The 21,761-nt window shown below is 36.7% G+C and overlaps 1 pseudogene; it reads right to left on the bottom strand.

Moving 5' to 3' along the window:
* Positions 1 to 17,230, bottom strand: part of LOC101340084 (isoleucine--tRNA ligase, mitochondrial-like) — a 143,716-nt pseudogene extending 126,486 nt beyond the window's left edge.
* Positions 17,231 to 21,761: the final 4,531 nt, after the last annotated feature.

The following is a 21,761-nucleotide window of genomic DNA, read 5'->3' on the forward strand; positions in this document are numbered from 1 at the left end:
AAACAGAGAAGAAAAATAAATAAAAGGAATCCTTTTTTGACCCACCTCTTAGAGTAATGAAAATTTAAAAAAAATAAACAAATGGGGTCTAATTAAACTTAAAACTTTTGCAGAGAAAAGGAAACCATAAATAAGATAAAAATACAACCCTCAGAATGGGAGAAAATATTTGCCAATGAAGCAACTGACCAGGTATTAATTTCCAAAATATACAATCAGCTGATGTAGCTCAATATCAAAAAGCAAAAGACCCAATCAAAAAATGGGAGGAAGACCTAAATAGACATTTCTCCAAAGAACATATACATATGGCCAAGAAGCACATGAAAAGCTGCTCAACATCACTAATTATTAGAGAAATGCAGATCAGACCTACAATTATGTATCCCCTCACACCAGTCAGAATGGTCATTATCAAAAATTTACAAACAATAAATGCTGGAGAGGGTGTGGAGAAAAGGGAACCCTCTTGCACTGTTAGTGGAAATGTAAATTGAAACAGCCACTATGGAGAACAGTATGGAGGTTCCTTAAAAAACTGAAAACACAACTAACATATGACCCAGCAATCCCACAACTGGGCAAATACCCTTAGAAAATCATAATTCAGAAAGACACATGTACCCCAATATTCATTGCAGCACTATTTACAATAGCCAAGACATGGAACAACTTAAATGTCCATCAACAGCTGAATGGATAAAGAAGATGAGGTACATATATACAATGGAATATTACTCAGCCCTAAAAGAATAAAAAATTGGGTCATTTGTACAGATGTGGATGGACCTAGAGTCCATCATACAGAGTGAGGTAAGTCAGAAAGAGAAAAACAAATATTGTATATTAACACATATTTGTGGAGTCTAGAAAAATGGTACAGATAAACCTATTTGTAGGGCAAGAATAGAGATGCAGACAGAGAGAACAGTCATGTGTATATGGTGGGGAGAGGGTGGTGGTCTACAGTGGGAAATTGGGAATGACATATGTTCAATGCCATGTGTAAAACAGATAGCTAGTTGGAACATACTGTATAGCACACAGAGCTCAGTTTGTTGCTCTGTGGTTACCTAGATGGGTAGGAAGGGGGAAGTGGGAGGGAGGTCCATGAAGGAGGGGATATATGTATACATATAGCTGATTAACTGTTATACAGCAGAAAGTAACACAACATGGTAAAGCAATTATACCCCCAATAAAATAAAACAAAATAAAATAAAATCACAATGTGTAGACTGCATTTAGATAGTGATTCATGGCAAAAATATTAAATAAAAATAAATAAAATTGTACTACATTTAGAAATTTCAATACTGACTTGATAACTGAGAATATTAAGAAAATATTAATTTTTGAAGATGCAATTATATCACTGTGATTCATCTGATCTGGAATAATCCAATTAATACATGATATTAAATATAATTAATGCATTGTATAATACAATGCTGATTTTAAATCAAACTTGACAGACTGTTTTAAAATTGTTTCTCAGTGAATTGTAGGAGGAATTATTAGAGGATAATGGTAAGTATTATGAAAGAAATTTGGATATATTTGTCTCTAGGTTTGTCAAATTCCATTTTATACTTGATTGTTAATGTTTCACTTGACAATAGTTCCTAAAATCAAAACGAATGATATTGAAAAGTAGGTTGTTTTTTCTAGGTACAAGGCAGTATTTACAGTACAGAGAGTTTTTTTTTTTTTTATTTAATTTATTTATTTAAACAGCAGGTTCTTGTTAGTTATCCATTTTATAGATATTAGCGTATATATGTCAATCCCAATCTCCCAATTAATTACACCACCACCCCACCACTTTCCCCCCTTAGTGTTCATACGTTTGTTCTCTACATCTGTGTCTCAATTTCTGCCCTGCAAACCGGTTTCATATTTGGAAGGTAGAAAAACTGGTACCATTTTTCTAAGTTCCACAAATATGCATTAATATATGATACTTGTTTTTCTCTTTCTACTTACTTCACTCTGCATGACAGTCTCTAGATCCATCCACGTCTCTACAAATGACCCAGTTTCATTCTTTTTATGGCTGAGGAATATTCCATTGTATATATGTACCACATCTTCTTTATCCATTCACCTGTTGATGGACACTTAAGTTGCTTCCATGACCATGCTATTGAAAATAGTGCTGAAATGAATACTAGGGTGCATGTTTCTTTCTGAATTATGGTTTTCTCTGAGTATATGCCCAATAGTGGGATTGCTGGGTCATAAGATAATTCTATTTTTAGTTTTTTAAGGAACCTCCATACTGTTCTCCATAGTGGCTGTATCAATTTACATTCCCACAAACAGTGCAACAGGGTTCTCTTTTCTACACACAATATCCAGCATTTGTTGTTTGTAGATTTTCTGATGATGTCCATTCTGACTGGTGTGAGATGATATCTCATTGTACTTTTGATTTGCATTTATCTAATGATTAATGATATTGAGCATTCTTTCATGTGTTTGTTGGCAATCTGTACATCTTCTTTGGAGAAATGTCTATTTAGGTCTTCGGCCCATTTTTGGATTGGGTTGTTGAGCTGCTTGTAAATTTTGGAGATTAATCCTTTGTCAGTTGCTTCATTTGCAAATATTTTCTCCCATTCTGAGGGTTGTCTTTTGGTCTTATTTATGCTTTCCTTTGCTGTGCAAAAGCTTTTAAGTTTCACTAGGTCCCATTTGTTTATTTTTGTTTTTATTTCCATTTCTTTAGGAGGTGGGTCAAAAAGGATCTTGCTGTGATTTATGTCATAGAGTGTTCTGCCTATGTTTTCCTCTAAGAGTTTGATAGTGTCTGACCTCATATTTAGGTCTTTAATCCATTTTGAGTTTATTTTTGTATATGGTGTTAGGGAGTGTTCTAATTTCATACTTTTACATGTACCTGTCCAGTTTTCCCAGCACCACTTATTGAAGAGGCTGTCTTTTCTCTCGTGTATATTCTTGCCTCTTTTATCAAAGATAAGGTGACCATATGTGTATGTGTTTATCTCTGGGCTTTCTATCCTGTTCCATTGATCTTTATTTCTGTTTTTCTGCCAGTACCATACTGTCTTGATTACTGTAGCTTTGTAGTATAGTCTGAAGTCAGGGAGCCTGATTCCTTCAGCTCCATTTTTCGTTCTCTAGATTGCTTTGGCTATTGGGAGTCTTTTGTGTTTCCATACAAACTGTGAAATTTTTTATTCTAGTTCTGTGAAAAATGTCAGTGGTAGTTTGATAGGGATTGCATTGAATCTATAGATTGCTTTGGGTAGTAGAGTCATTTTCACAATGTTGATTCTTCCAATCCAAGAACATGATATATCTCTCCAACTGTTTGTATCATCTTTAATTTCTTTCATCAGTGTCTTATAATTTGCAGCATACAGGTCTTCTGTCTCCTTAGGTAGGTTTATTCCTAGATATTTTATTCTTTTTGTTGCAATGGTAAATGGGAGTGTTTCATAATTTCACTTTCAGATTTTTCATCATTAGTGTATAAGAATGCCAGAGATTTCTGAGCATTAATTTTGTATCCTGCTACTTTACCAAATTCATTGATTAGCCCTAGTAGTTTTCTCGTAGTGTCTTTAGGATTCTCTATGTATAGTATCATGTCATCTGCAAACAGTGACAGCTCTACTTCTTCTTCTCCGATTTGGATTCATTTTATTTATTTTTCTTCCCTGATTGCTGTCACCAAAACTTCCAAAACTATGTTGAATAAGAATGGTGAGAGTGGGCAACCTTGTCTTGTTCCTAATCTTAGTGGAAATGTTTTCAATTTTTCACCATTGAGGATGATGTTTGCTGGGGGTTTTTCATATATGGCCTTTATTATGTTGAGGAAAGGTCCCTCTATGCTTACTTTCTGCTGGGTTTTTATCATAAATGGGTGTTGAATTTTGTCAAAAGCTTTCTCTGCATCTATTGAGATGTTCATATGGCTTTTCTCCTTCAATTTGTTAATATGTTGTATAACGTTGATTGATTTTTTTATATTGAAGAATCCTTGCATTCCTGGAATAAACCCCACTTGATCATGGTGTATGATACTTTTAATATGCTGTTGGATTCTGTTTGCTAGTATTTTGTTGAGGATTTTTGCATCTATGTTCATCAGTGATATTGGCCTGTAGTTTTCTTTGTTTGCGACATCTTTTTCTGGTTTTGGTATCAGGGTGATTGTGGCCTTGTAGAATGTGTTTGGGAGTGTTCCTCCCTCTGCTATAGTTTGGAAGAGTTTGAGAAGGATAGGTGTTTGCTCTTCTCTAAATTTTGAACAGAATTCACCTGTGAAGCCATCTGGTCCTGGGATTTTTTTTGTTGGAAGATTTTTTAATCACAGTTTCAACTTCAGTGCTTGTGATTGGTCTGTTCATATTTTCTATTTCTTCCTGGTTCAGTCTCGGCAGCTTGTGCATTTCTAAGAATTTGTCCATTTCTTCCAGGTTGTCCATTTTATTGGCATAGAGTTTCTTGTTGTAATCTCTCGTGACCCTTTATATTTCTGCAGAGTCAGTTGTTACATCTCCTTTTTCATTTCTAATTGTATTGATTTGAGTCTTCTCCCTTTTTTTCTTGATGAGTCTGGCTAATGGATTATCAATTTTGTTTATCTTCTCAAAGAACCAGCTTTTAGTTTTAGTGATCTTTTCTATCATTTCCTTCATTTCTTTTTCATTTATTTCTGATCTGACCTTTATGATTTCTTTCCTTCTGCTAACTTGGTGGGTTTTTTTTTTTTCTTTTTTTCTTCTTCTTCTTTCTCTCATTGCTTTAGGTGCAAGGTTAGGTTGTTTATTTGAGTTGTTTCCTGTTTCTTAAGGTAGGATTGTATTGCTATAAAATTCCCTCTTAGAACTTCTTTTGCTGCATCCCATAGGTTTTGGGTCACCATGTCTCCATTGTCATTTGTTTCTAGGTATTTTTTGATTTCTTCTTTGATTTCTTCAGTGACCCATTCTTTATTAAGTATTGTATTTTTTAGCCTCAATGTGTTTGTATTTTTTACAGATCTTTTCCTGTAATTGATATGTAGTCTTATAGCATTGTGGTTGGAAAGGATACTTGATATAATTTCAACTTTTTTAAATTTAGCAAGGCTTGATTTGTGACCCACGATATAATTTATCCTGGAGAATGTTCCATGAGCACTTGAGAAAAATATTTATTCTGTTGTTTTTGTATGGAATGTCCTGTAAATATCAATTAAGTCCATCTTGTTTAATGTATCATTTAAAGCTTGTGTTTCCTTATTTATTTTCATTTTGGAAGGTCTGTCCATTGGTGAAAGTGGGGTATTGAATTCAGCTACTAAGATTGTGTTACTGTCAATTTCCCCTTTTATGGCTGTTAGTATTTGTCTTATGTATTGTGGTGGCCTTATGCTGGGTGCATAAATATTTACAATTGTAATATCATCTTCCTGGATTGATCGCTTCATCATTATGTAGTGTCTTTCTTTGTCTCTTGTAATAGTCTTTATTATAAAGTCTATTTTGCCTGGTATGAAAATTGCTACACTAGCTTTCTTCTGATTTCCCCTTGCCTGGAATACCTTTTTCCATCCCCTCACTTTCCGTCTGTGTGTTTCCCTAGGTCTGATGTGTGTCTCTTGTAGACAGCATATATACGGGTCTTGTTTTTGTATCCATTCAGCCAGTCTCTGTCTTTTGGTGGGAACATTTAATCCATTTATATTTAAGGTAATTATTGATATGTATGTTCCTTTTCCCATTTTCTTATTTGTTTTGGGTTTGTTATTGTAGGTCTTTTCCCTCTCTTTTGTTTCTTTCCTAGAGAATTTCCTTTAGCTTTTGATGTAAAGTTGGTTTGGTGGTGCTGAACTCTCTCAGCTTTTGCTTGTCTCTAAAGATTTTAATTTCTCTATCAAATCTGAATGAGATCCTTGCTGGGTAGAGTAATCTTGGTTGCAGGTTTTTCTCCTTCATCACTTTAAATATGTCCTGCCACTCCTTTCTGGCTTGCAGAGTTTCTGCTGAATGATCTGCTGTTACCCTTATGGGGATTCCCTTGTGTGTTAATTGTTGCTTTTCCCTTGCTGCTTTTAATATGTTTTCTTTGTATTTAATTTTTGATACTTTGATTAATATGTGTCTTGACATGTTTCTCCTTGGATTTATCCTGTATGGGACTCCCTGTGTTCCTGGACTTGATTAACTATTTCCTTTCCCATATGAGGGAAGTTTTCAACTATAATCTCTTCAAATATTTTCTCAGTCTCTTTCTTTTTATCTTCTTCTTCTGAGACCCCTATAATTCGAATGTTGGTGCATTTAATGTGGTCCCAGAGGTCTCTGAGACTGTCCTCAGTTCTTTTCATTCTTTTTTCTTTATTCTGCTCTGCAGTAGTTATTTCCACTATTTTATCTTCTAGGTCACTTATCTGTTCTTCTGCCTCAGTTATTCTGCTATTGATCCCTTCTAGAGTATTTTTAATTGCATTTATTGTGCTGTTCATCATTGCTTGTTTCCTCTTTAGTTCTTCTAGGTCCTTGTTAAATGTTGCTTGCATTTTCTCTGTTCTATTTCCAAGATTTTGGATCATCTTTACTATCATTATTCTGAATTCTTTTTCTGGTAGACTGCCTATTTCCTCTTCATTTGTTAGGTCTGGTGGGTTTTTATCTTGCTCCTTCATCTGCTGTGTGTTTTTCCATCTTTTCTTTTTGCTTATCTTACTGTGTTTGGGGTCTCCTATTTGCAGGCTGCAGGTTCATAGTTCCTGTTGTTTTTGGTGTCTGTCTCCAGTGGCTAAGGTTGGTTCAGTGGGTTCTGTACATTTCCTGGTGGAGGGGACTAGTGCCTGTGTTCTGGTGGATGAGGCTGGATCTTGTCTTTCTGGTGGGCAGATCCACTTCTGGTGGTGTGTTTTGGCATGTCTGTGGATTTACTATGATTTTAGGCAACCTCTCTGCTAATGGGTGGGGTTGTGTTCCTGTCTTTCTAGTTGTTTGGCGTAGGGTGTCTAGCACTGTAGCTTGCTGGTAGCTGAGTGAAGCTGTGTCTTGTTGTTGGGATGGAGGTCTCTGGGAGATTTTCACCGTTTGATATTACATGGAGCTGGGAGGTCTCTTGTGTACCCATGTCCTGAAGTTGGCTCTCCCACCTCCATGGCACAGCCCTGACACCTGGCTGGAGCACCAAGAGCCTGTCTTCCACATGGCTCAGAGTAAAAGGGAAAAAATAAAGAAAGAAAGTAAAAAAGAAACAGGATAAAATAAAATAAAGTTATTAAAATAAAAATAAGTATTAAGAAAAAAATTTAAAAGATTAAAAAAAAAAACGGATGGACAGAACACTATGACAAATGGTGAAAGCAAAGCTATACAGACAAAATCTCACACAGATTCGTACACATACACACTCATAAAAAGAGGAAAAGGGAGAAAATAATCTATCTTGCTCCCAAAGTCCACCTCCTCAATTTGGGATTTTTCGTTGCCTATTCAGTTATTCCATAGATGCAGGGTACATCGAGTTGATTGTGGAGATTTAATCCACTGCTTCTGAGGCTGCTGGGAGAAATTTCCCTTTCTCTTCTTTGTTTGCACAGCTCCTGGTGTTCAGCTCTTGATTTGGCTCTGTCTCTGCGTGTAGGTGCCTGAGGACGTATGTTCTCGCTCAGACAGGATGGGGTTAAAGGAACCACTGATTTTGGGGCTCTGGATCACTCAGGCTGGTGGGGAGGCAGGGATACGGATATGGGGAAAGCCTGCAGTGGCAGAGGCCATTGTGATGTTGCACCAGCCTGAGGCACACCGTGCATTCTCCTGGGGAAGTTGTCTCTGGATCACGGGACCCTGGCAGTGACGGTCTGCACAGGCTCCCAGGAGGAGCGGTGGATAGTAAATAGTGACCTGTGCTTGCACACAGGCTTCTTGGTGGTGGCAGCAGCAGCCTTAGCATCTTATGCCCGTCTCTGGAGCTCCTTTAAGCAGTGCTCTTAATCCCCCTTCCTTGCGCACCAGAAAACAAAGAGGCAAGAAAATGTCTCTTGCCTCTTTGGCAGCTCCAGACTTTTCTTGGACTCCCTCCCGGCTAGCTGTGGGGCATGAACCCCTTCAGGCTGTGTTCACGCAGCCAAACCCAGTCCTCTCCCTGCATCAACTGAAGCCCAAGCCTCAGCTCCCAGCCCCTGCCCATCCTGGCGGGTGAACAGATAAGCCTCTCGGGTTGGTGAATGCTGGTCGGCACCAATCCTCTGTGCAGTAATCTCTCCACTCTGCCCTCCACACCCCTGTTGCTGCACTCTCCTCTGTGGCTTTGAAGCTTGCCCCCTCTGGCACCCACAATCTTCACTTGTGAAGGGGCTTCTAGTGTGTGGAAACCTTTCCTCCTTCACAGCTCCCTCCCACTGGAGCAGGTCCCGTCCCTATTCTTTTGTCTCTGTTTTGTCTTTTTTCTTTTGCCCTACCCAGGTACGTGGGAAGTTTCTTGCCTTTTGGGAGGTATACGTTCTTCTGCCAGCATTCAGTAGGTGTTCTATAGGAGCAGTTCCATGTGTAGATGTATTTCTGATGTATCTGTGGGGAGGAAGGTGATCTTCGCATCTTACTCTTCCACCATCTCAGCTAATTATCTTATGGGGATTCCCTTACATCCTATTTTTTGCTTTTCCCTTATTGCTTTTAATATTTTTCTTTGTCTTTAATTTTTGTCACTTTGATTATTATGAGTCTCAGTGTGTTACTTCTTGGGTTCCTCCTGTATAGGACTCTCTGTGCTTCCTGGACTTGAGTGAGTGTTTCTTTTCTCATGTTAAGGAAGTTTTCAGCTATAATTTCTTGAAATATTTTCTCAGGCCCTTTCTTTTTGTCTCCTCCCTTTGGCACCCCTATAATGTGAATGTTGGCACATTCAATTTTTCCCAGAGTTCTCTGAGACTGTCATATCTTTTCATTCAAAAGACTCATATCTTTTCATTCTTTTTTCCTTATTCTGTTCTGTGGAAGTTATTTCGACCACTTTGTCTTCCAGCTCACTTATTTGTTCTTCTGCCTCATTTATTCTGCTATTGATTCCTTCTAGTGTATTTCTCATTTCACTTTTTGTATTGCTCATTTCTGTTTGTTCTTCAATCTTCTACCTCCTTGTTAAACATTTCTTGTATCTTCTTGACTTGGGCCTCCATTCTTTTTCCAAGATTTTGCATCATCCTTACTATCATTACTCTAAATTCTTTTTCAGGTAGAATGCCTATCTCCTCTTCATCTAGTTGTTCTTGTGGATTTTTATCTTGTTCCTTTATTTTCAGCATATTTCTCTTGTCTTCTCATTTTATCTAACTTTCTGTGTTTGTGGTCTTCTTTCTGTAGGCTGCAGGATCGTAGTTCCTCTTGTTTTGGCATCTGCTCCCTGGTGAGTGAGTTTGGACCAGGGGCTTGTGTAAGCTTCCTGGTGGGAGGAACTAGTGCCTGTCCTCTGGTGGGTGGAGCTGGATCTTTTCATTTAGATGGACAGGACCTAGTCAAGGGCTGGGCTTTGAGGTAGTTGTGAGTTCAATATGACTTTAGGAAGCCTGTCTGCTGATAGGTGGAGCTGTGTTCCTGTCTCACTGGTTGTTGGGCCTGAGTCATTCCAGCTCTTGAGCCTATAGGCTGTTGGGTAGGGATGGGTCTTTGTGATCTCACACCACTCAATATTCCCTGATACATCTGCCACAGTGTCCTTGCTCCCACAGTGAGCTACAACTGACCCCACTTCCCCAGGAGACCCTCATAGACACCTAGTTAGGTCTAACCCCAGTTCTTATGGAGATATTGCTTTGTGCTTGGTCCCACTGCATGTGAGGTCTTCTGTGCACCCTTCAAGAGTGGAACCCCTGTTTTACCCATCCCTGTGGAGCTCTTGCACTCAGGCCCCCCTGGCCTTGAAAGCTAAATGCTCTGGGAGTTCTTCCCCTGATGCCTGACTGTCTTGGAGGGCTATTTTTTTTACGTAGGAACATCTCTGTTCAACTTGCATGGGTTTAATATTTTTTGGTGCAAGGGCTGTTTTCAGTATAGATGTCTGCCACATCTGTCTTTGGTGTATGTTGCCCATTATCCCCTTTATAGGAGGTGTGACTGATGTTGTGGTGGTGAGAGCCTTCATTGGGTACTGAGTGGTGCTTCTGCTTTGCTCTGTGGTTGTCACTGCCCTGTCAGGTGCAGGGTCTGCTTCTTAGGTGTTGGAGTAGAAGGCCCCAGGTCTGTTTCTGAGCTGTGGTTCTGATCTGCAGTGTGATGTAGGTGGGATTGGAACAGTCTCACTGGGAGAGAGGTCACTGAGTTTTCCTCCTCTGGAACTGTTCACCTGTGAGTGTACTCTGTTGTGTCACTTTTCACCTGTTGTGTGGGCCCAGATTACACTATTGGTGTAACTGCTCTCAGCTCCACCTTAACTGTGGGTATGCTGGCCATTGGCCCTGATGTTTCTCAGGTGTTTTTTTCACCTGGCTACCAGTGCAGATCTGCTGAAGTTAGGTCCCAGGACGGCATTAATCATGAACCTGGACCTGCTGTGGCAGCTATGGAGGCAACTCAAATTCTGGTTGGGTCCAGTCCTTGTGTGTACATGCCCACAAAGCCCACAGCTGCTAAAGCTAGACCCATCTTGGCTGTGGGAGCACTGGTCCATTTGGATGTTCCACAGGTGCTGAATTTACAAAGCCAGCAGCAGAGGTTTAAAACTGCTGCTCCTGCAGCTGTGAGGAGAGATTTCAGCTCTTCTTTCTTAGTTGCATGGCCCCTGGGGCTCACCTGTGGTTTCAGCCCCATCTCTGTTTGTTGGCCTCCCACTGGTGTTGGCTCCTGAGGCTGTGCACAGGTGTGCACAGGTGCCTGCCCAGGTGGGCAGAAGGCAGAGATGGTGGCAGGAAGGGTGCAAGAGCCAGCTTGGGCCAGTGAGAGCAGAGGAGGCAAGAGTGGGCAGGGTGCATGATCCTGCTCAGGCAGCAGCCTCTTCTAGTGACTGAGGAGGCAGGGGTCAGAGCATGGGGAAGGGGGCTCAACTATGGTGCCTTATTTCTATGGAGGCCCAGGCTTCTTCCACGAACATTCCTCGTTGTGGAGCTCCTTACTCCCATCTGTTCAGGCTCTCTCTTCCAAACCAATAGCAGTCCCCTCCCTGGATCGGCTCTCCAAACCCCACATTCCAGAACCCAGCCCCTGTCCACACCAAGAGACACACGTCTCAGGCTGGGGCATAAAAGGATGTGGCACAAACCATCCATGTAGGTCTTGCTCTCCTGTCTGCAACTGACCAGTTGCTGTACTCTCTACAAATAACCAGCAAATCACCTCTTTATGCCATTTGACATCCATTCTTGCCCCTGTGTGTATGTGTGTGTGTGTGTGTGTGTGTGTGTGTGTGTGAGAGAGAGAGAGAGAGAGAGAGATAACTCCTGTCCCAATTTAGGGAAAACACAGGTGCCGTGATGTAATAAATTGTTGCATGGCGATTTCTGTCCCCTACTTAGGGAAAGCATAAAGTGTCATCAAATAATATATTGTGGCAACATGATTTCAATTCAGCCATACTCCTGCCTGGAATAGAAATGTAATGTCAGCTATCACCAGTACATTCCAATTATATAACACAGTTAAATAAAATAAACCATAGCTGTTACAGATCCCAATCTGTAGATGAGCATGAGGCCTAAACTGATATCACAATACCTTTCTTCCACCATATACTCATGTTCTCCTTACCCTCTTCCAGCACCTCAGCTGGTTGGTTTTGATTCATTTTTTTCATTTGGTCAAGTGAGTAAAATCTTCATTCTCATTATTCTTTTTACTTAAAATCAGGTTTATATACTTTTGTAAAAACGTATAAAATAAATAATGATTAACGTTTACTGAGCTCTTCACATGTACAATCACAGTGACAGAGTTTAATGTCTTTTTAGATCTTTTAAGCAATCCCAATATTTCCCATTTTTCATATGAGAAGAAAAGGTTCTGAATGCTTTAATAATATGTAAAATTTTCTTGTCTAATTAAGTGGCAGATATATCTAACTACAAAACTTGTATTTCTCATGACCCACGTGGGTTTGGACTCTCACATACAAAAAAAAAATTCTTCCATTTTTTAACAATAAAAAGAAAGCACAAATAATACACAAACTATAAGATGATACAAATATTAGATAAATGATTAAACTTTGAAAGTAAAAATTGAATATTCTTTTCCATCTATATATTCTCTTAGGGGTTGTGTGAGCATTTGCTCACTAAAAAAGTCATTTGCTCACCCACCTATCTGTCTACAAATATTCTATTTAAAACCAAATCCTGACTATTGATATTTGTTTATAATTAATAGCATAGATAGACAGGAACTCATGAATGAATATTGGTTTAAAATACTTCACTTTAAAAAGATCCTCTTATGAATCATCATTGAATTTGTAAAAGCAATTGGCTTTAAAATAAGATGATAATGCTGTAAGAATGATGGAAAAACTACTTGTGACTCATACTATATTCCAACACTTTAGATAAAAACACAACAAATCCTTCTTAGATGCAGTCTCCTTATACTTGGAAAATCATATATTTGGATAAGCATATAAAATTGAGTGCATGAATGTCGCAGGTTCGGTTTCCCAGGAATCAGACTCTGAGCTGAAAATTAGCATACAAAAAGTATACTAGTTCTCTCAGTATCAAAACCTGTGGTAGAAAGGGAAATATGAAATCTGGCCTCAGTCGAACTCATGGGGAGTTCTGAAGCTAAGATGGCTCTTCAGAGTTGTCTTATTTTGGTGTGAGGGGTCTGGAATTTTATACCAGTGGGATAACCAGTAGATAAGACTAGTCCAGAAGGTAGTATGCCCTTAAACAAAGCAGCTCTCTTGAGTTCTAAAGAGGACTCTCCAGTCCCAAAAAGGACTGGACACTAAGAGCTGATAACATAAATCTTTCAGTCCTGAAGTACGGACACGAACATATTGGTATAGCAGTCACAGGAGTCCATCTGATTTGCCATTTAGGTCTACCTACTTCACGTTATATCTGGGAGCAGCACCAAATAATTGTCATAGACTTGGGGTGTATACTGCATTCTAAAGGATAATGCCCCATACTTCAACATATCATTTCTAAACCTCCATTGGTCCTTTAGCAGACCATCCCACTTTTCCATTCTATCAGGCTATTCTATTGGGTTATCACTATTCTATCAGGCTGTCAGATTCTATTAAGTACAGTATGGGATAGTGGTCCCACTGTACTTCTTTGCTGTAAAGTATGTCTTTTGGATCAAGGTCATTTTATATAGGATGTTAGTGAGTCAAAAACTCCACAAGATCTTGGATAGTTATTTGATACCCTGTAACCAAAGAAGGCAAACCTGTGCTGAGAAATATCAATTCCCAACAATATGAATCACTGTCCCTCTAGGATGAAAGGGATCCAAGTCAGTCAACTTACCACCAAGTGGCCTGTTAGTCTCCTTGAGGGATAATATTATACTGGAGATTCTGTATTGGTCTCTGATGTTGACCAGTGAGATATTAAGCAGCAGTAGAAGCTAGATCAGTCTTGATAAATGAGAGTCAGTGTGGCAAGTCTCATGCATAGTGTCCATCCCTACCACCATTGCTACTCAGTTAATGAGTACATTGTGTCAATATTGGGGTGACTTGTAAGAAAGGCTGATTTCAATTGTTTGATTCACTCCAAACTTGATACTCAATAAAAATAATTATGATTGCCTGGCTTATAATGTTTGAGACTCACCACTTGGCCTCCTTTTTGGGGCTCCCTATTGCTATTAGTAAGCATCACCTAGAACAAGTATTGGCCAAAAGGTAGCCAACACTGAGTTTCTCAGTAATGTTGGTGCTCCTCTCATCATGAAAAGGTGGAGGATTAGCGTAGTTGCTATAGAGAATTTCAGAAAAAAACTATGCCAGCCATCTATAGATACATTTTTTAAAAAAACACTAAATGACAAGTTAAGCCTCCAATATATGATTATGCAGTTTACTTGTGGTCTCTCAAGAGCAGTAAACTTCTAGGAGACAGAATTTTCATGTAGTAGAAGAAGCAGAAGTTTTGAAATGAAACAATCGTGGATTTAGATTTCTGACTCATTTGCAGTTTTGTGGTAAAAGAAAATTATTTACCTTATTACAGGCTTAATTTTGTCATCTGTAAAATTAAATGCATAAAATCTACTTCTAAAGTAATAGTGCAGTTTAGAAAAAAATCCTTACTATAGTGCACAAATGAATTTTCAATAAATACATTGATAAAGAGGAAATTTGGTAATTTAATGGCATTTTGGACTGCCAAGGCTTAGGAGTGTTCTTACCAATTAGGGTGCAAATCTTAAGGAGCAAAGGAATGGTAGGTGTGAAAAAACAGAACAGCTAAAGTTACGCACTGTGGGCTTCTGTGGCTAGAGAAAGGAATGAAGCCACACAGGGCTGAAGGAGTAGAAGAAAGCAAACAATGGGCTAAACTCTAATTGAGATTGAGAACTAATGTGGTATGGATATAAGAACGAGAGAGTCAGAGACATAGGAAGCTATAGTTGGGGATTAGGGTCTTGGAATCTGGGGTTATATAGGTGTTTCAGTTCTGAAATATTAAGACCCAGTGTATTATATTTGGTGAAGGTTGCAAAAGTCCAATGATGGTTACTTTGAAGTGTTACTGAAAGGGAATTTTGGAGCCAGTGCACTAGAAAGCTAGCATCTGTGTAGATAGTGAAATCTTCCATCATGGTGACTAGAGTTAGGAGTAGAGTAGATGTAAAACATGTATACAAAAAGGGGAAGACTTATGGTCCCAATGAATCCTCTTTATGATTTAACTTAATTGAGGTCCTTTTTATAATTATCAGAGATTGTATAATTTTGTGACCACAAAAATAACTGGGGAACATCTTAATCAGATTATCTGCCCCATTCAAGATATTTTAGATTTTTAATGTAGATCACAATACCCGCACAATTCTGACCAGGTTCTATATGTGCCAGACTTTGAGGAATACTTTCAGTGGATGTGACCCAAGTAAAGATATAGCTACTGATTCTCATCTCTGTAATGAAGTAAAATGCAATTCATATACCTTAGATGGTTCTGGATATGATTAATCTCTGGGGCTCAACTAATGTGTGGCTGAAATGAATGTTGAACTTCTGGAGATAACAGATCTAGTAGTATTTATAAATTTGGATTGTATAATCTACTCTTTCTGCAACTACAGGGACTGAATATGAATACTTTCCTTTTTTATCCCCAAGACATTCTAGTTTTAATTCTACAATAAATTTTACATGATATGACCTATGGAGAAAAATGAGATATTACCACACTTAAAGAACAAATATTTCTCAATTAGGAAAGAAAAGTGAGTATGTAACATTTTATACAATGTATGCTTTATTATAATCCTCTTATTTCCTTTTATAAATGAGGATATTTAAATGATTAAGTGACTTCCTTTTGACTATTGAGGATATGTATATATAGAGAGCCCTGGATCCAAATGCTGATATATCTGACTCTTAATAAGATCTTGCCTTTTTAACAACCTGCTCCATCTAAACACATACTTCCCTGAATTATTTAGATTTGGAAACCAAACTTCTTTTCTTGGGCTTTGGGTTATATGACCAGAATTAGCATAACTATAATAACTTCAATTCTCTACTTTAACACTTATGTACATTTTGTAGAACTCATATATAAAAGCTGTCTACATTAGAGAAGGATTCAATATCATTGGACTGTGTGTTGTTTGTTGTTGTTGTTTATGTGTTAATATAAATCCCATAGTTTTGAGTTAAATACTTTGCTTTTAATAGCTTGAATTACTTTAATGTGAACCTGAAATATTACTGGAACGTTTTTAACACACATTCAATTCTTTAGTCAGCATAATTGAGTATTATAGGAACCCTCAGTAATATACCATCTGCTAATGAATTGCCTTTGCTGCACAGACAGAAATCTATACGCTATATCAAAGGTTCAGGAGCAAATTATTGGATCAGCATAAGTCTATATTAGTAACTAGAGACTTGTTTTCAGGTAAATTGCTTGTTATTTATTAACATGGCATATTCTGAAAAGAAAAATAGCCAGAGGTATTTCAGAAGATTAAGTAATACTAATTCTCTGACTTGGAAATCCAATAAAAAGTTTCTGATGGGTTTCCAGATAAGATGCAACAGCTTTAAGTTCAGAAACAAAATAATCAATTCTTTAGAATGTTCTATAAAAAAAGTGATCAGTATTCTTGTCCATTTGGAAAGGATAAAGTAAATTTTCAGAGAGCTGAACAGTGTGTTTTGTGAACTTAATTTTGTGAAGAAGAAATATTTATGTGATAGAAGAATAAAGAGAAGGGGAAATTAATTTCTATCCCATTCCAATTAGTGGTTTTGAAATGCTGTCTGTAGTTTCTCTCTGAAAGCTGCCTACATTTTGTGTTCATTTCCTGATTCTACTAAAATAATATCAAATATGAAGCAAACATCCGGCTAAAAGGTGAAAAGTTCTGACAAAGATGTATATTTAGCTTTATGTACACAATATATCTAGTGTTCAACTAAAATTATATTTTTTTGTGTAACTCACCTTGGGAATATATACTTTGCCAATACCATCACAGATAACTGTATTTGGAGAGGTATGTGAGCACAAAGGAATTTTTTGGTTTTGTTTTGTTTTAAGATAGGAGATATTAATATGATGGCAAAATAGGAAGATCTTGTGCTGACCTGCTACCCCCAAACACACCAAAACTATAACTACATATAGAAAAACTCTGAGAATAACCTAAAGACTAGCAGAATAGCTCTTCTACAATTAAGGATTAAAAAAAAAAAGACACATAGAAACAGATAGAAGGGACAAAGATGCAATTTAGTCAGGACCTAACTTCCCAGCAGGTAACCTAAAATTGAAAGGGGATATCACAAACTGAGTGGTCCTCTCTAGAAAGCAAAGGGTTTGAGCCTCATACTGGGCACCCCAGGCCTGGGATCTGGCACCAGGAAGATGAGCCACATAACTCATTTTGAAAACCAGAAGGGCTTACATTCGTCAGAGCCTGAAGGCTGTAGGAAACTGGAACTGTACTCTTCAAGGGGTCATGCACAAACTTACCCACTCTGAGTCCCAGTTCAGAGGCAGAAGGTTGAAAAGCACCTGGTACTCTAGCTGGAATTCCAAGATCACACCAGCTGCTGCCTGGCCCATGCCCTGATTCAGCTCCAGCTCTCCCACCAAGATGGTGACCCACCCATGTTCCCTGGGGAGAGGCCCAGTCCACAACAACAGTAGCTCCAGCCCTCCCAAAAAAACTGCTAGGAATATACTGGCTGCAGTTGTACATTCCTACACAAAGCAATGCCTTCAAGACTGGGAGAGGTAGTTTTGACTAATTAGTTTTGACTAATTCATAGAAACAAACACAGAAAGTCAAACAAAATGGAAAGACAAAGGAATTTGTTCCAAATGAAATAATAATATAAAATCCACAAAAAAGAAATCCTTAAAAAATGGAAATAAATGATTTACCTGATGGTGAGTTCAAAACAATAGTCATAAAAATTTTCATCAAACTCAGCAGAAGAATGGAGGAACACAGTGAGAAATTCAATAGAGTTAGCAAATATATTTTAAAAGATCTAAATCAATTTCAAGAATACAATAACTTTAAAAAATACACTAGAGAGGACAACAGCAGGTTAGATGATACAGGAGAATATGTAAGTGACCTGGAACATGGAATAGTGGAAATCATCCAATCAAAACAGCAAAAAAAAAAAAAAAAAACAAATAGTTTTAAAAATGAGGATAGTTTAAGGGACCTGTGAGACAACATGAAGCATACTAACATTCACAGTATATGGGTCCCAGAAGGATAAAGAGAAAGAAAGGGGCAAAAAAAAATATTTGAAGAAATAATTGCTGAACAACTCCCTAGCCTTGGGAAAGAAAGATACCCAGGACCAGGAAGCATGGAGAGTTCCAAACAAGATGAACCCAAAGAGATCCACACCAAAACATATTATACTTAAAATGACAAAATTTAAAGATTAAGAGAGAATTTAAAAGGCAACAAGAGAAAAACAATAAGCCATACACAAGGGAATTCCCATAAGGCTATCAGCTGATTTTTCAGCAGAAACTTTGCAGTCCAGAAGGGAGTGGTATGATACATTTAGAATGCTGAAAAAAAAAAAAAGGTACTCTATCTGACAGTATTATCATTTAGAATTGAAGGAGATATAAAGAGTTTCTCAGACAAGCAAAAGCTAAGAGATCATCACCACTAAACTGGCATTATGAAATGTTAAAGGGTCTTCTTTAGGTGAAGATATAAAAGCCATAACCAGAAATAAGAAAATATATGAAAGAAAAAATAAAGATACTACTTTATCTCACTAGTAAAGACAAATGGATAGTAGAGGCAGTGGTTGAAATATGTAAAAAGCTAGTATGAAGATTAAAAGAAGGATGTAAAATCAAAAATAACTACAATAAATAGTTAAAGGAGGTAAAGTATAACAACATGAAAACATAAAACATGGAGAGAGGTTAAGCTATAAAATGTGTTTGAACTTAAAGACCATTGGCTCATAAAGAAAAAAATATATATATAGTGTGTATATATATATATATATATATATTTGTGTGTGTATATATATATATAATGAATATATACACATTTGAATCTATAATGAGTATATATAATGAATATATATACATATGTGTGTGTGTGTATGTGTGTGTGTGTTTAATGGCAACTACAGACAAAAAATCTATAGTGGATAGACAAAAATAAAGAGAAAGGAACCTAAACATAACTTTAAAGAAACTCATTAAACCACAAGGGAAGAGACTAAAAGAGGAAGAAAGAAACAGAGAAGAAATACAATATCAACCAGAAAAAAAATTTTAAATGACGATAAGTACATGCCTATCAGTAAGCACTTTAAATGTAAATGGATGAAACAGTCCATTCCAAAGACAAAGGGTGACTGAATGGATTTTTATAAAAAATACCCAACTGTACTATGCTGCCTACCAGAAACTCACTTCAGAGATAAAGGCACTTACAGACTAAAACTTGAACTATGTTGAGACAGTCCATACAAATGGATCCCAGAGGAAAGCTGAAATAGCAATACTCAAATAAGACAATGAGTTGAAGACAAACATAGGAGCACCTAAATACATAAAGCAAATATTAACAGACATAAAGGGAAAAATTGACAATAATACAATAATAAAAGGGTACTTTAGTACCCTATTTACATCAATGGATAGATCATCCAATCAATCACTAAGGAAATTTTGGCATTGGGCACACATTAGACCAGATGAATCTAATAAATATTTACAGAAAATTCTACCTCAGAACAGCAGAATACACGTTATTTTCAAGTGCCTATTTAACAATCTCCAGAATAGATCACATTCTAGGTCAGAAAACAAGCGTCACTAAATTTAAGAAGATTGAAATCATATCAAGCATCTTTTCTGATCACAGTGGTATGAAACTGGAAATCAATTATGGAAAGAAAATTGGAAAAGACTTATACACATGGAGACTGAACAACATGCTAGTAAAAAGTCAACTGGTCAATTAAGAAATCAAAGAGGAAATAAAACAATACCTTGAACAAATGGAAATAAAAACACAACCTTCCAAAATCTACTCGGCATAGCAGCAACAGTTCTAAGAAGAAAGTTCATAGCACTAAAGCCCCACCTCAAGAAACAAGAAAAACGTCAAATAAACAAACTTACTTTACACCCAGAGGAATTATAAAAAGAAGAAATAAAAATGCACAAAAAATAGTAGAAGGAAGGATAAAGATCAGAGTGAAATAGGCAAAATAAAAACTAAAAATAAAAAAAATAAATAAAGCTAAGAGCTGTTTGCTTTTGAAAACATAAACTAAATTGACAAACATTCAGCCTAATTCATTAAAAAAGGGGGGGAGCAAATAAATAAAATTTGAAAGAAAAGCAAAGTAATCACAACAATATCACAGAAATACAAAATATCATGAGATAGCTACAAAAATTATATGCCAACAATTGGACACCATAGAAGAAATGGATAAATTCCTAGACATATGCAATCTTCCAAAACTGAATGAGAAAGAAATAGAAAATCTGAAAAACATAACTGTAATTAAATTGACTCAATATTCCAAAAACACACAACAAACAAAATTCTAACACTGGACAGCTTCACAGGGGGATTTTACCAAACATTTTAAAAAGAGTTAATACCTCTCTTTCTCAAACTATTCCAAAAATTTTAAGAGGAGAGAACACTACCAAATTTATCCTATGAGGCCAGCATTACCCTGATACCAAAACTAGGTGAAGACATTACAAAAAAAAAAAATAAGAAAAAAAAAAAAAAAGAAAGAGAAGAAAATTACAGGCCAATATCCTTAATGAATTTAGATGCAAAATCCTCAACAAAATATTAGCAAAACAAGATTAGCAATACACAAAAATGATCATACACTATTATCAAATGGGATTCATTCCAGAGATGCAAGGATGGTTTAATATCTGCAAAGCAGTCAACATGATACACCACACTAACAAAACAAATGATAAAAAATCACATGATCATCTCAACAGATGAAGAAAGAATATTTTAAAACATCAACATACATTCATGATAAAAATTCTCAACAAAGTTGGTATAGAGGGAACATGCCACAACATGTGAACATCATGTATGACAAACCCACAGCTTATACCATATTCAATGGTAAAAAGATGAAAGCTTTTCTTCAAAGATCTGGAACAAGATGAGAATATCCACTTGTGCCAATTTTATTCAACAAAGTATTAGAAGTCCTAGCCACAGCAATCAAACAAAAATAAAATAAAATAATCCAAATTGAAAGGGAAGAAGTTGAACTATCAATGTTTGCAGATGACATGATACTATATATAGAAAACCCTAAGAACTCTACTAAAAATCTATGAAAACTAATAAAAGAATTTAGTAAAATTTCCAGGTACAAAATAAATATACATAAATCTGTTGCATTTCTATACACTCATAATGATCTATCAGAAATGAAAATCAAGAAAAACTATCACATTTAAAGCAGCATCAAAAATAATAAAATACATAGGAATAATATTAACCAAGAAGGTGAAAGAAATGTTCTCTGAAAGACTTTGATGAAATTGAAGACCATACAAATAAATGGAAAGTTATCCCCTGTTCATGGAGGGGAATAATTAATATTATTAAAATGTCCATACCCCCTCAAAGCAATCTACAGATTCAGTGTAATCCTTATCAAAGTAATCATGACATTTTTCACAGAAGTAGAAAAAATAATGCTAAAATTTGTATGGAATCACAAAAGACCCCTAATGGCCAAAGCAATATTGAGAAGGAAAAACCATGATGGAGGTGTCATGCTCCCTGATTTCAAAGTACACCATAAAGCTATAGTAATAAAAACAGTATGATACTGTCACAAAAACGGATACATGGATCAGACAGAATAGAGAACCCCGATATAAACCTATATTCATATAATCAATTATCTACAACAAAAAAGGCAGAATATTCAATGAGCAAAAGACAGTCTCTTCAACAAATAGAGTTTGGAAAACTGCACAGCTACATATAAAAGAATAAAGCAGATTATTTTCTTACACCTTATACAAAAATAAACTTAAAATTGATTAAGCATTTAAATATAAGACCTGAAATCATAAAACTCCTGGAAAG

This window comes from Tursiops truncatus, chromosome 17 (genome assembly GCF_011762595.2).
Source record: "Tursiops truncatus isolate mTurTru1 chromosome 17, mTurTru1.mat.Y, whole genome shotgun sequence".
In the NCBI taxonomy this organism is placed as follows: Eukaryota; Metazoa; Chordata; class Mammalia; order Artiodactyla; family Delphinidae; genus Tursiops; species Tursiops truncatus.